This window comes from Drosophila suzukii, chromosome 3 (genome assembly GCF_043229965.1).
Source record: "Drosophila suzukii chromosome 3, CBGP_Dsuzu_IsoJpt1.0, whole genome shotgun sequence".
Classification (NCBI taxonomy): Eukaryota; Metazoa; Arthropoda; class Insecta; order Diptera; family Drosophilidae; genus Drosophila; species Drosophila suzukii.
In genome coordinates this window covers 79,128,152-79,143,269 of record NC_092082.1, presented here as the reverse complement: position 1 = coordinate 79,143,269, position 15,118 = coordinate 79,128,152, and positions in this window count along the sequence as shown.

Below are 15,118 nucleotides of genomic sequence, written 5' to 3'. Positions count from 1 at the left end.
AATATTTCTAACAAAAGAAATCTAAAAAAACCAAACTTATGAAAGAATATTATATAAGAGGTATTCTAGGTTCTAAAGTTTATGACATTTCATCAAAACGAAAATCGATGAATAGTGGGGAAGTACCCCCTTTATCAAGCCCGAGGCCACAATGAGAAATACCAGCTAGACGGCGATGGGAATGTGATATGCGGGAATATGGATTGGCACGCCTAATTTAACGCCTCCGAAAGCGATAACGAAATGTGGCAGATACAACCGCACATAGGACTCCCCCTCCGCCATTGATATTGCTGCATTTTTAGCTGGCAATCGGCACGAGTCGGCCGAAATTTGGCGCACAAAGCAATGGACTAAGCAAATTGAAAGCAATTTGCATAAATTGCACCGCTGCAAACGCAGAAAGCAGCAAACACCGCTGACGGCGCCAAGGGGGCGGCAAACCGATACCACCCCCATGACCTCACCCACTCTGTATGCAGCTGCCCCTTTCCCCAAACTAAACCCTTTCACCCCCAACCAAAAGCGGATGGACATTGCAGATTTTGCGGCAGTGCCAACATCTGGCCAGCGGGTCAGAGGTTGGGCTTCTGGGTTTTTGGTCAGGGCCTCGGTTTTGTTTTGGCCCAATGACTGAGTAATTTCCCCAGGGTAGACTGGTGTTACTAAAACTTAAAATGGGTTAAATGCAACGGCCTAAAGTCTGTAAAATATTTTATAGGGTCCGGGAAAAACCCTAACAAAAATCAGAACCGGACAAACCATCATGATACCATTATAATCTCATTTGTATATCTTGTTGCAAATATTTCTGGATTATTTCTGTGCTATATTTACAACAAGAGATTGAAATGAGAGGCTCAATCAGTATTCTATTATTGACTCTATGTTTTTCACCATCGACCTTAATAATACTGTACAATAGCCCCTAATGCGTTATTGGTAATCATGTAAGCTGGTGATTAGGCCGCCCTTTCATATCCAAAGTGTGGAAATTTGCAGACACTCGAATGATATGCATCCCCCATGATTTGGACTCACACCTCGGCCTCAAAAGGGACTCCCGCGATGTTTCGGGGCCCTGTCATCGAGCTGCGACGACAAGCGAGGGAATTGCATATTTGATTATGAATAATTAATAATGTTTGGCGTTCATTGAATTAATTAGCAACCCTCTCGGATCCGAAACGCCGCCCCTCCTTCCGGCGTTGTCTTCCGCCAATCTCTTTATCTCCGCCCCGAACCGATTGTAATGAGTTCGGTGTGTGCGCATTGTAAATTAATTAGAGCCCTGTTTTCAATGCATTTATGTACTATATATATATATATCATAATAGCGCGATCTGGCCGACATTCTGTCATGGCAACGTGAAAACTCACACCTGGACTTTCGCGGGATGGGGTTTTGCAAAATTGAAGCCGGGAGAAAATTGTTAACAATTAGTCAACTCAGCCCGCAACAATGGCAAATAATTAATTTTAATTGTATGCCACGCATAACTGCACTGGCATGCCAATGAACGAAAACGACTGGTTAAATCATTTTAAATTCAAATTAAATAGAACGCGTCGAATTTGAATGTATTTCAAATAATTAAATCGGTGTCATATTCGCCTGCTAATCACGAAGCTTTATTTGTTTTAAATATATCTCTAATCACCAATTGTTTTCGATATTAAAGGCACTTTAAATTGCTTAAAAAATATTTGTATAAAAACCACTGTATAAAAAGGTTTTTTTCCACAATAAACTCTTCTTTTTGTATAGAAAAATCATTTTGTTTTGCCATCCAAAGCTCATAATAGCTCAAATAAATGCGAAAACAATTAGCAAATTATTTGAAGTTCAATTATAAGCGAAAACTCTTAGTTTGGGGCTTCCCTCACACAAATGAAACACTCTCTAATCCCACAGACAAAGTGAAGCCCAAAATAAAAGTGCGGAGAAAAACAGCAGACGGAGCAGCTGAAAAACAGGAAAAACAGACCGCAGATGTGGGAAACGTCTGCTTTGGCATTAATTTTTAATTACGCGCTTCAATTTGCCAGCGGTGGTGTAACGGGAAAGGAAATTCCGAAATTCCCCAGCGTCTAAGTCGGAAAATATATGTACATACCTACCCTTTAAAAATATCTATACATATGTGCTCGGTGCAGGAACATAATTGCTGCAGTATTCCATCAGCTTTGAACCTCCAAAAACATTTGCAAATTGAGTAATCTTGCAGAAGAGCGAAACAGTAAGACCTCACTAAGCAGGAAAATTAGGTTATGACTTAAGGCAGGGTTTTTCCATATCTAAGCGAATTATAAAGTCCGTAATATTTTATTTTTGCTAATTAAATAGGACCACAAGAAGCCAAACAAAAAAGTGGCTATCCATAAAAATCCAGCCGGTCAACTGCTTAAAGTTGCTAGTTCTAATTATTGTCCTCGTTCTCAGTTTCGAGTTCCCAGCTCGTTGGTAGCCACTCAACATAATTGTTGAATCCATCAGCATCAGAACTTTTCTAGCCCCTACCCTTAACCCACTCCCATTCCCATTCCGATGCCAGCCAGGCAAACAAACTCAAATGTGCAAAGTTCTGTAAAGGACTCTCCGTAGTAATAGCTTCGACCACAGGTAACAGTTTTCCTTTCTCCTCAGCTCGCCGCTATCGCAAATCCACATCTCCACATCGCCCCCCGCAATTTCCCAGTGAGAGCTCTTTCAATATCCTTCATTACCCCAAAAAAGAAACTGGAAAATGCGCAAAAATAAAATCATTGAAATCCAGCTAGCCGGCGCTTTGTACGTAATGCGTTTGATTTCTCAGCGAAAAAACTGCAGGTCGTGGAAAGTCTGAAAGAGCAGAGCTCTATGTAGTTGCAAATAGATAAAAAGTTGCATAAAGAAGTTATCGAAAAGTGCTGGTCCAATCCAGCGTATCAGGCTTGCCGAGAGCTAGAAAACGGCACACCTAAAAAAATACTATTTTCAGGCCTAAAAATATATGTGATTTACTAATAACAAAGATGATTCGTTGGTTAATTAATACGTTAGCTTTTAAAAGGTAGATATTGAAACATTTTATTCTTAATATTTTTATAACTGCATGATTTTTACAAACTTTTTTTTCAGTGCTCTGGCTTATGTCTGTCTGATTTTGGTCTGCCTTAGTCTGGTTTTGGTTTCACCGAAGGCAGGCAATAAGATTTGAGCAAGTTGGCAAGAAGCCTTCGCAGCGATGACGACTTATTGGCGTAAGCGTGTTTGACGTATTAGCCGTACGTGCGCGTGTGTATGTCTGGAGCTCTATGTCTACCCTTTCAAGCCCATCCCACTGTCCCTATCTAGTCACCCTACTGTCCCTATCTACTTGCCCTTTGCGATGTGCTGGCAATGAAGCGTGCCAATCTATTTTTGTTCTGCAGACTGGTGCCTGCAGCTTGCCTGTGGAATTTGCCTAAAGGCGCTTCCTAGTGCATTAAAGACCTGGCCTGGAGTTCATTGCAGTGACAGTGGCCTAATGACCCACGGCCCATTGCTAATGAACTCGCCGACGGGCCTAATGCACTCAACTGTTGACCACTGGTCGACGACTTTTGCGGTCACTTTCTGGCCCCTAACTCGCTACTTTGCCGGACCGGCACGTTCTGCTCCGAAATCCCGGCCCTACCATCCCATCCTGTTCCGAAAGCGTATATCCTATGCTGATGACGCTGGCCCATTTGCACTGATAGAGCGGCTCTAATGAAGTCATCAGCGCCATCAAAGGAGTCGAGCGATGCGGAGAGTGTGTGGGCGTGTTTTTATTTGCAACATTTTTCGGGTTTCGGCTGGCTAAAATCGCACTTCACACACAGTAGCCGGTCAGTGCGAAAAATACACTGAAATTATTTTTAATTGAATAGAGATTCAATAGGTAGTGCTCAATAATCTTTTAAATTTCGAAAAAAGTTTAAGAGGAATGTGGTGTCTGGACAGTTGTAATAATATAAGTATTAGATGTAGATTAAATAATTTCTAATATTATTAATCATATCGAAGGCGCAAAGGCTATATATTTAAGATTTTATTTGCTAAATCAGATGTTCCAGCTTTATTTAAGAATACCTAAGCTTCAAAGATCTTTAATGTCATAAGTGGCTTGTTGCAAGGAACGTTCTTTGTTAACCCTCCTTTTCATAGAATACTTGAAATTTATATATCTTTATCTTTCGTGACACACAGAAATCCATAGATCCTTAGATACTGTATGTATAAACCCCAAATCCTGGCCACTGTGCGTGTGGAGACCCGATGGCGTAATGATGGCTACGTGATCTGGATGTACCGCCCATAGGCTAACGAATGTGTGACAGTGTGAGTGCGAGAACGGGTGTACGGGTGTGTGAGAGAGAGTGGTGAAAGTTTGCGCCGGCCAGCGAAAGTAGCCGGAGGGACGGCACGCTCTGCATAGTTAAGGGCGACTGCGGCAGGAACAACAGGAAGGACATCTTTATCAGCTGGTAGCGTTCCCCATTGAACCCCCCTCCACTTTCCCCTGACCAGCTGCCCCTGTTCCCTCCGTCCGTCCGTGTGTCCGTCTCTCTGTCTGTCCGTCTGTCACACATGCATGCATAACTTGGGCCTAGTCTGTGGTATAGTTTTGACAGCCCAGTTTCACCAGCGAGGTCCCCTTGGACCCAGTGCCATTCCTCCGTTCTGGCCAACACGAAGGCATTTAAATTGTCAGAGTCACGTCGATGTCACCCCTGATGATGTTTACCAGTTCCCCATGATTGTCCTTCTAATATTTCTTGTGTACCCTTACAATATCAAACAGAAACACTTCTGGACGAGGTAAAATGTTACTTCGTCACTACGTGTACAGCTGGCCTTGGTAAAATGCTAATGAAATTAATTAGTAAAAACATTGGTAAGAAGCTAACATTTAGTCATTAAAATCGAAGGAAAAAAGTACTCCATGATCTATCATGTACTATCAGAAACTACTATATTCTATCTGTTGTTGAGTCATAAAATAAGTAGAAGGACTAGAATATTGACTCTCTAAAAAGAAAATTTATTAATCAATTTTCATAGATGTTAACCAGAGCTCAATTGAATGTTTGTCAAATGCATTTAAACGCCTTCGGCACTCTTTTATGGCTACCATTAATTTCCATATGCAAAAGTACTTTACCATTAAAGTTGATGTGATTAAGTTGCTTTGTATATATTATTTATTGAAGATAAGATGGGCCAAAGGATTTGCGGTAAAGAGAGCAAGGAGAAAGCATTTTTGGGGGTGTTGGGGCGCATAAAATTTATTTACGCATTTTTACGTTTTGTCGTGAAATTTTCGTTGATTGTTTGGTGGGTCAGGGTCTTTGGCCCTTTGGCCTTACACTCAATCTACCCCTCTCATTTACTACCAAAATTGTCCCTCTCTTTCGGCTTTCGGCCACATACCTTTCTCATTCTCGCCAGTGCTTACATGTGGTCCATTTGTTTGTTGGCGACATAAACATAACAAACTCGTCGTTAACTTTTTATTTGTTGCCTCTGCTGCTTTTGTTTGTTTGCTAGTCGCATTACTGCGCACTTCCCCCCACTCCCTCGTTAGTCAAACCCCCCAACCACCCTCCCTCAGCGGCAACGCCGCCCATTTGACCACGCCCACAATGCGTTACAAATAAGCGTATTATGGAGGCGCTCGTCCTGCGGAATGGACAAAAGCAAATCCTTGACACGCTGTGATAAGGATTTCTTCATTTTTTATCTGGCCCCAGGGAAATAAAGTGAAAAGGTTATAAAACAAGCAGGCAGCCCAGGAGAAGGAACAGGACTCGTACAAGGACCAGAATCTGGACCGGAGGAGCGGATCAGGATTACACTGAACGGAATTCGTACACCAAGGATGGGGTTGGGGTCTTCATAAAAGAAGAGCTCCTAACGATCTATATACGATCTCACAGAAACTTGAATCATTTCTTAGATTGACTATTCTGATAATCTGATGAAAATATGGAAATTGTAAGGAAATACAAATAATGAACTATATTATTCCGATTATAATAAAGTTTTTATGGAAAAAATCCATATATCTTCTACTCGAAACTCGCTGCTGGCTCCATAAAATTATGTAGTTAACCATGTATTTTGTGAAGTGTATTGGCCAAGTCAAGATTGAGGCAAGGCTGAAACGCAAAAGAAATCAACTCCGGACTCGTCGACGCGATGACTACGTCTTGCTGTTCTTAACTACCTCAATGTTATGGGATATGTGTGCTTGTATGTGTGTTCTTGTGAGTGAGTGTCCGAGCGAGTGCTCAATTCCTCAACCTTAACTCCAATCCTAACTTGAGCCCAACCCAACCCACGCACTTTGGGCTGCCATCACTGTTGGTTTTTATTTGGCAAGTCGTTATTATTTTTAGACACACACGTCTTTTGCTTTTGGGTCACATTTTAACCAATTCCAGGGTTGAGTAAGTGAATCAACTGTGATTTCTGGAGGAACAGTGATCGCTAGGGCAGCGGTGTGCCTGGAAACAGTTGGGTTGCATCAAATGTTATATGTTATATAACAACTTAATAATATTTCTAGGAATATAGATATGTAATATCCCTTATCCAACATTTAAAATGTGAAAGGTTTTTATAATGTTGATACCTTAAAGGTATATAGTGATAGGTTAAGTAATTTATTTGGCAATGACCACTCATCCGACATCACAAGGAACCCTTTCTTCTGCTGCCCAGATGCAGTGCTCTCCAGATCGCTTCATGACAATGACAGCTCATTGTCCGAGTTAACCCCTTCCTGCTAAGCTACTGAACAGTGGGATACCCTGCCATATCCACCAGATATATCTACACAATCGCCCACCCTTCCCTGCAGCACTGGGGTAATAAGAATAAAATGTTTCTGTGTGCGCTTCTGTGTGCGGTATGCTGCGACGCTTGTTGTGGTCCCATAAGTCCAATTCAAATGTCCTTTTTTATACATTTTCATTTCAACTGTGATTCCCTCTGTTTGCCCTTGTCTTTTGTGGGCAGCCCGTCGTCCTTTTCCTGCGCCTGTGTTTTATTTGCGAATGTAAACCGAAGGCAAGCATGCAGCGAGTTAATGGCTAATGTCATGTTCCGGACTTAACAACAACATTACAAACGACCAAAGAGGACCAACGACTGAGGACTGAGGACTCTGGTCCGAGGACTGAATACCAGCGGGCAAACAACGGTCTGTTTGGTCCGTGGCTTTCACAGAAATGGAGAAAACTGGAGCAGTGCAGACATCAATTGTCCATAAGAAAAGGTTGCGTATACGCAGTGTTGTCCAGCAGACCCATTGAGTGCACACACTGAAAAGCAAGTCGCAATCTGTTCTGCCTAAAAATAAAAATGTTAAATAAGTTATAGAAACTTATAAAATCAAATGGCAATGTCATACATTTATTTTGGATCATTTTTGATTTTTCAAGTATTTTTATTTCATTTAACATATATTTGAAGCCGATTTCTATTGCTATAAAACACATATATTTTTCTCAGTGCACTCACACAACTCACAGGACTGAGTGCGTTGTTGTCCCGATGCCACTGCCTTTATGTTTCGGTTGTGATTTGCAGTCATAAAGCGAAATTACAGTTATTGTGGCGGCCAAGGCAAGCAGAGGGTTAATAAATATAAAAAGTAAGGTTAAAACCCCGCCCTTCTGACCCCCTGCGCCACAATGACCCCCCTTCCTAACCACTCCCTATCTAATTTCGTTTTACTTTCGAGTTAATTAAAGCTGCACGTTATTGTCGTTAACCTGTACCCGGCTACCTGTACCCGAATTGAGTCATTGTTAGCAGAACAATGCCTGATTACCAGCTGGACATTCGCTCAAATGATGCCAGCTCTCAATTTATGGTGCATATAAAATAAATGTCGCCATGGCACCACCTGATGTCCGGCAAAAACGACTATGTGAGGTCATGATGCAATAAAATATATGAATATCAAACAGCACAAAGGAAAAAGGGCACATTTGAGAGATGAGTTTATAAAATGAAAGTGCCATTGATGTTTTTGTACAGAGAGCTTTTGAAGTTTGGTACAATAAATGGAAAATTAAATTTTATTTAAATGCAACATTATATTTTCGAACAGATTAAAGACATCAACCGGAAATGTTCATCATAAATCTAACCACTTTAAATGTGTGAGCTGGCCAAGTATAAATAATATTCGCACACAAACATCTCTGGGCCAACAAGTGTCCCATTTGGCTGAGCTTATTATGCCGGTTATGCAGCCACTATATTTTCTCCACGTGAACACTGGGAGGCAGCTGAGATGGAACCAAAATCCTTTGGACCACGTAATAAGTTGCATACATAACCAAATGGCCTGGCAACGGGTCGTGTGGGGGATTCGAATGGCAGCACTCTGGGCGAATGCCCAGCTGTTAACCCAATCAATATTAAATTATGAGCTGGCACCATGGCTCCGATGACTAGTCCGAAGATTGAGCCCCAAACCGAGCGAGACGCATTTGGTCGGCAAATGAGGCATGGAGTTGAGTGAACGGTCGCATAAATGGCCAACAGACCGCACTCGCACTCAGGTGTCCTGAAGTCCTGATGTCCTGATATCCTGGCATTTGGGGTGTGGGTTATGGGATATTTCGGGCGGTTGCCATGCCTGACCAAGTGACAAACCGCAAAAGGCTCTGACGTTAACTTTAAGCATTATTTGCCAACTTAACGCACACGCCACGCACCGCAAATGTTGCTAATTCTGCGGTTATGCCTGCAACAGTTGTGTTCGAAATTGGAGATGATGTGTGGGGTCGCTTTGGGGGGTTTCCCCTTACTACAACAATGTTATAATAATGCGCCGTTTGCGGCTGCTTTTGAGTAGTCACCGCAAATCAAAGTCATGATCTGACCCATCCGCCCATTCAACCGTACATTAATCCCCCGCCCCTCTAAATCGCCATCTGCCAGTTTCAGTGGCACTGCCACTACAGCTGCTTAATGAAGTTCAAACAGCGTTGGGCTATTGTTGCTCCTCCAGCTTCGTTGACTCCTTGTGCTCCTCCTGCTCCTTGTGTTCCATCTCGTCCTGTCGCCGATTCTGGTCGTCCTGGCCCTTCCGTCCAGCCGATGCGTCAGTTGGCCTTCCTTTGAATTTGCCCTGCGAACGGCAACTGTTGCCGTGGCCAAACAGCAGCAAGTCAATCTATGATAGACAAACAAGACACACGCACTGTGGGTTACTCTTGAGTTTAAATAAAAATGTGTCTTTTAAAGGCTTTTACCGCATTAAAAGTTAAATTAAAACACAAAAAATTATTTTTTTTTAAGAATTGAATGGCACATTTAAAATATAAAGAATGTTATTTGCCTATCATAGTATCAAGTAAAAAATTATTCAAAATTAATTAATACATAAGATATAATACAGAAGAAAGATGCGTTCAATGTTCAGTCAGCATTTTACCGGCTAAACTCGTCGAATAGGGTGTGTTCTTGGTAAGCATCTCATCTCATCATTGCCTGAGAAAAAAGAAGAGTTTGTTTAGTTCGTCTTACTTCTATCTTAAGTTTTTTAAAATATTTAAACTTTTCAATATATTTCCACTTTTCTAATATCACCCCACTGTGCCGTATGATTTGGCCTAAGCCCAACAATTGCCATTCTCCACGTGCACGCACCACCGCTCCACCCACTCCATGTCCACCTCTATTTCGCCATTCCACCGGTGGGTCCGGGTCCGGTGTTTGCTCAGCCAGTGATGCATGCCAGGAGCAGGCGGTGGCCCACCCGGTTTCGAGGCATTTTCCCACCCCTCACACCCCGGATAAACTTCCTGAATTTGATGCGGGCACGGGCACGGGAATGGGAACGGGCACGAGCCTATCACAATATGCGACACGGACATCGTCATTTGCCGGAGCAGATGCAAAATCAGTTGCAGCTGCAGTGGCAGTTGTAGCCGTAGTTGTGCCATCATGTGCCGTCCCCTTATCGGGGAGTCGGATGTCTGATGTCGGATGTCTGGCCCCGGCATTAAGCTTAACACTAAGCCCAATGCAGGGCCCGGAAAATTGCAATAATATTGTTCGAGAGTCAGTCGTCTGCTTCGGTCTGGTTCGGTGCTCCGTTCTGGCAAAGTTCAATGTTAATTTTGGACATTTACCTGTGCTAATATTGGCCACATGCAGACGTACAGCTGGAGTCAGCAAGGTGGAAGTGCAGGTTTGAAAAAATAAAACTTACTTAGGACTTACATTGTCAGATTTATTACCTACTACCAAAGATAAATTAAAAATTATCTAAGGTCTAGAGCACTTAAGATACTAAGGTATCTCAGAAAAATGTTACATTCTTACTAATGTTATTTTATATTTTTGAGATCCTTCTTAAAGATTCAACAAAATAAAAAAATAATCAATTTTAAGGCCACACTTGCAGGGAAAGCTACAAGTTGGTAGAAATATCATCTTAAATTTTTTTTTATGAGCAAAATCCTGTATTTTTAATAACATAAATCTTTAAAATATAAGTATAAAGTACCTACAAAAAAGTGTTACCATTAGTTGTCTAAGTGGGTTAAAGATACTTTCTGAATCATACAATTTTATGTTTATTTTGATGAATATTTTATGCAAATGCCTATGCTATTATTTTGATCTCTGCTGTTAAGGGCTGTGCCTGGCACGCGTTTCTAAAACCTTCGTTTCGTGGAGCGGGGCAAGCTACTGTTATTCTACTGTTACCGCAGTTGTTGGTTTTCTTGCGGCCACCCATGTCCAGCCACACCCACCGATCGGGCGATCCGCCTCCCAGCCACCAAACCACCCAACCACCCAACTATCCAGCCCAACCACCCACCTTCAACCGCCGTCGACCATGCAATGTTGTTCTTTCCAATGTCGTTTGTTTTTGTTCGAAATTGCGCCATCAGGAATATGCACAGGTGCATTTTAGCACAATAAAAACGTAATTGCTGGCAATTTAATGCTGTTGTTCTTTCGCCGACACACACACACCGGCGCACTCATGTTGACCAGAAATCAAGCCAGAAATCGCACTCGGAATTGTTCAACTTATTAACGGCAAATTGCAGGCACCGCGTTACCTTATTCATGCCGGCCCACATGACGTATGAGCAATTTGCCGGACCTGTCATGAAATATTGAGCGAATAATGCAAAAGCTGCCGAACGAACTGGAAGGCTGGGTATTAGCTCACAGCTTTTGATTAATGTGCTCTTTAAACATTTTTAAATTGCCGGGCCAACAAAAACCAAAAAGAAGGAGGATGCGAAATAAAGTAAAAAATAAACGAGCAGCGAGTCGAAAGTCAACCCTTTTCAAAGACCGAAAGCCCCGAAAATAATTTGCGCTCTTTTGGCAACATTTCAAATCGAAGTCATCCGCTCGTTTTTCACTCCGTCTTTCTGGTCGCCTCGCTTTGCGCCTAATTAAATTTGGCATAAAGTCCCTTTTTTATTACACCGCCAGCCACCCGCCAGTCGAAGAAGTAGGAAAATTACAAATTGCCAACTCCATGCTCGTGCAAAAAAACTTTGCCCATTCAAATGTTATGGGATACAGATACAGATACTGCCGCACTGGGGTCGGCTTTCTTTCTGCCTTTCATCCGGTTTTGTTGTGTGGTATCTCTTTTTTTTCAAATAATTTTTGGGGAATTGAAGGGCAATTAATCACAGACACTCGATGGAAAATGAGATACAAATTCGGACCGCCCAGTGAAAAGAAGTAGCTTTGCCTGAGGACCGCAAAGAAAAAAAAAAGGTTAAGGACATGATGCGGCCGGTACAAAGGATATTCCGCGAAAAAGTTAAATAAAATACACAAAAAGGGCGCAACTAAATGGACATTAATTTATTTATTTAACCAACTTTCATTGGTCGCCGAATTGTGAGGAGGGTCAAGTGGGGGGCGTGGCAGGTTCTTTAAAACGTGACCAGAGCCGAGGACACAAACTTAATTTGATCTCCTGGCTGGTCATTAAATTGAAAACAATTAGGCGGCCACGCAAAGCCGAGCCGCAATTTCTCCCCTACAAGTCGAGTTATCGCCAATGAAAAGTTGTTACTACAGTAGAAGGCAAAAAAGAAGGGTTTGAAAACGAATGTTTATAATGCCCTATCGAAAATATTTAAATGTATTTTTGTGGATAGTCCTCAAAAAAAAAAAAAATCACATAAATAAAATAATAGAACATTCATAGATAAGTTCTTAAATGAAGTGCCATTAATTTACAAAGCCTTTTAATTCAGCAACATAATGAATTTTATCAAACCTCCTTTATACAAAATTACCTATATGTTGTACGAGTTTATGTTTACTAATCATTGATTAGATAACATAAAAATATTTATAATTATTTGAAATTTTTTACTTTCGAAACAATTAAATCAAATTCAACGTTTTAGTATTTTTTGTAGGTATTTCTTGCCCTTTGAAATCACTTAAAAGAGTTGCTCAAAAGTATGCTATAAAAAAATCATTAGACTTCTAGATTCTAAATATACTCTTGCAATTTTTTAAAAACACATGATTTTTTATGGGCGACGTTTATTATATACTATGAGTATTAATAAGTATTATAATAACCCCATATCCATATTCAAATTTATATTTTATTCCGCAATAATATATTCAAAGCACCCTCTGTTGGTTCCGTCTATTATACCCCGTGTAGAGTAGGTAAAGAAACTTCTACATCCGGAGCAGGACATGGCTGTGGCCGTAGACCGTAGTCCGGAGTCCCTAGTCTGTAGTCCGTAGTCCTTGTTCCGGAGTCGTCGTCGTCGTAGCCGGTGAAGTTTCGACTGCTCGAGTTTTAGCAATGTAAATCCAATCCGGCGTGCAGCCATCATGCGGTTAACACTTCGTATGACATAAATTACGAAAGTTTGCACATACTTTTTCGCACACAGCCGCAGCCACAGCAACACCTCCTCCTTTTTCGCATTTCGCACACCCCCAGGATCTGGCGCTTTTTAGCTGGATCTATGTGCATTGCCCTGGGCATATTCTTTACCAAATAATGCTTGCCGGCGTGCAAAATGGCTTTCAACGGGGAATATGGCCTGCTGCCCCGCCCCTTTATCGGGCCCCCATTTTCTGCCCCCTCCACCCCCTCCTGCCAAATCCCCGCCCCTGGCTCTAGAAACAAAAGCCTGTGAAGTGTGTCTGGCATTCTTTCATTTCGGCTTTGGCGCGGCGTTTTAAAAAAGTTTAAAAGTTTACCCAAGATAAAGGAAATATATATCTAACGGATACACGTATACATATATTTAAATTGTCCGGCTGTGTGTGTGCGTAAGCCATAAGCGTTTTCAGTGCTAAAAAAAAAGGAAGGCACAGTGAGTATAAATTTGAATACAGTATAAAAGTTATAAAGTTAAGTAAATAAAAATTAAAATAAATCGGAATAATAAAGTACTTTTTTTGTATTTTATTTTGTATTTCACTTGAGAAATTAATTGACTAAATAAATATGATGACTTTAAAGATATATATATTTAAATATATATAAGTAATGTATCCAAAAAATATTACGAGCAGTACAATTATTTCATATATCAACCATCTAAGTATCTTTTCAACTACCATCCCATAATTTTGATGCCACAAGTGGAATATTAATATCTTCAGCTGGCATAACCCTATAGGAAAATCCCTTATCACCGATTATACTCCGAAACTTCCCAAACTTTCTGTAAGTTCCCCATATGAACCACTGTGCCACACATTTTGGCGTTGGTGCGTGCCTACTGTGATTTTATGATATGAGGGGATCTGAGAAAAAGGGGATCCTTGAGAAGGGGGCGTGCCACGGCGCTTTGCAACTGAGAAACAAAAGTTTGCCCTTTAGCCTGTTGTCCATTGTGTGTGTGTGAGTGCGAGTGTGTGTGCGTGTGCACTTAACACTTTGCACACGCACAAAAACAAGTGTCGCATAAAGTTAACTGCGCATAGAAAAATGGAAATTTTTATTAGATTTCGATTTTCGTTTCTTGTTCTTTTGGTTTTCCCGCAAAATCTTTATAGTCGCAATACATTTGTAAATGTTTGCCATCATTTTATATGCGCGCATTACAATGTCCATTGATATTGTCTCTGTGCGTGCTGAAGATACTGAAGATGCCTAGAAACGGGAGCTCAAAAAAAGGATTCCCCCGATAAAATTGTCAATTTAATAGTCAAATGGCAAATGTTCTCAAGGCCATAAGTTTCGCGACGGAATGTGCGATTGTGTTAGCATAAACAGAAGTCGTTTAAGGATATAACAAAATCTTAAATCTTAAGCTAATAACTGTTTTTCGTTAAGTAAATCCAACTAGTTAATGATTATTGTCGTCAAATAAATCACAGCTTTTCCAACGCACTTTATGGCTTTCCCTGTTCCAAAAGCCAATTGCCCGGGTAACAAGTAATGTTACAGTATCCGCTTATAGCGCTCACCTTGAGCTAAAACATTTTATCGCTATTGTTTCCCCCGCCCTGTCAACTCCTTTAAGCTGGGTAATTGAATATAGCGGCTTCATCCATTTATGTAAATACGTGTACATTGTTTAGTTGAATTATTTTCCGCCCTTTTGCACATTTTTATTTTCCCGATATTATTTCCATGGCTCATTCTCAACGTCCCGGTTGTCTGTAACCAGATTCCTGTAACCCCCACGTTTCTCTCCGCTTGGCCGCACATGAGTTTTTATAGTTTTTCATTATTTGCATAGGGCTTATCTCTGGGGAGAATTAGTGTAAAGGAGGCGGGGAGGGATCACAGGGGGGTTATGCTATTGAAGGAGGGGCGTGGTCCAGGCAGCAGGAGTCGAAGAAGAAACCGTCGATTGTCGCGACTCCTGGCGCACCTGTCCTACACTATGTGAAAAATCTATAGATTACGATGAGTATTTAAAATGGGTCTTTAAGATTTTCATACAAAAAAGGAGTTCTTAAATTATGTATATCTAAAACTAGGTTTTATAATAATAATGACAATATTTATAAACCAGTATTTCAAAGCCACAGTTTTTGGCAATTCCCTAACTTTTCTCACATAGTATTATTAAATTTTATCAACATGGTCACACAAAAACATTTATTTTTTAAAGT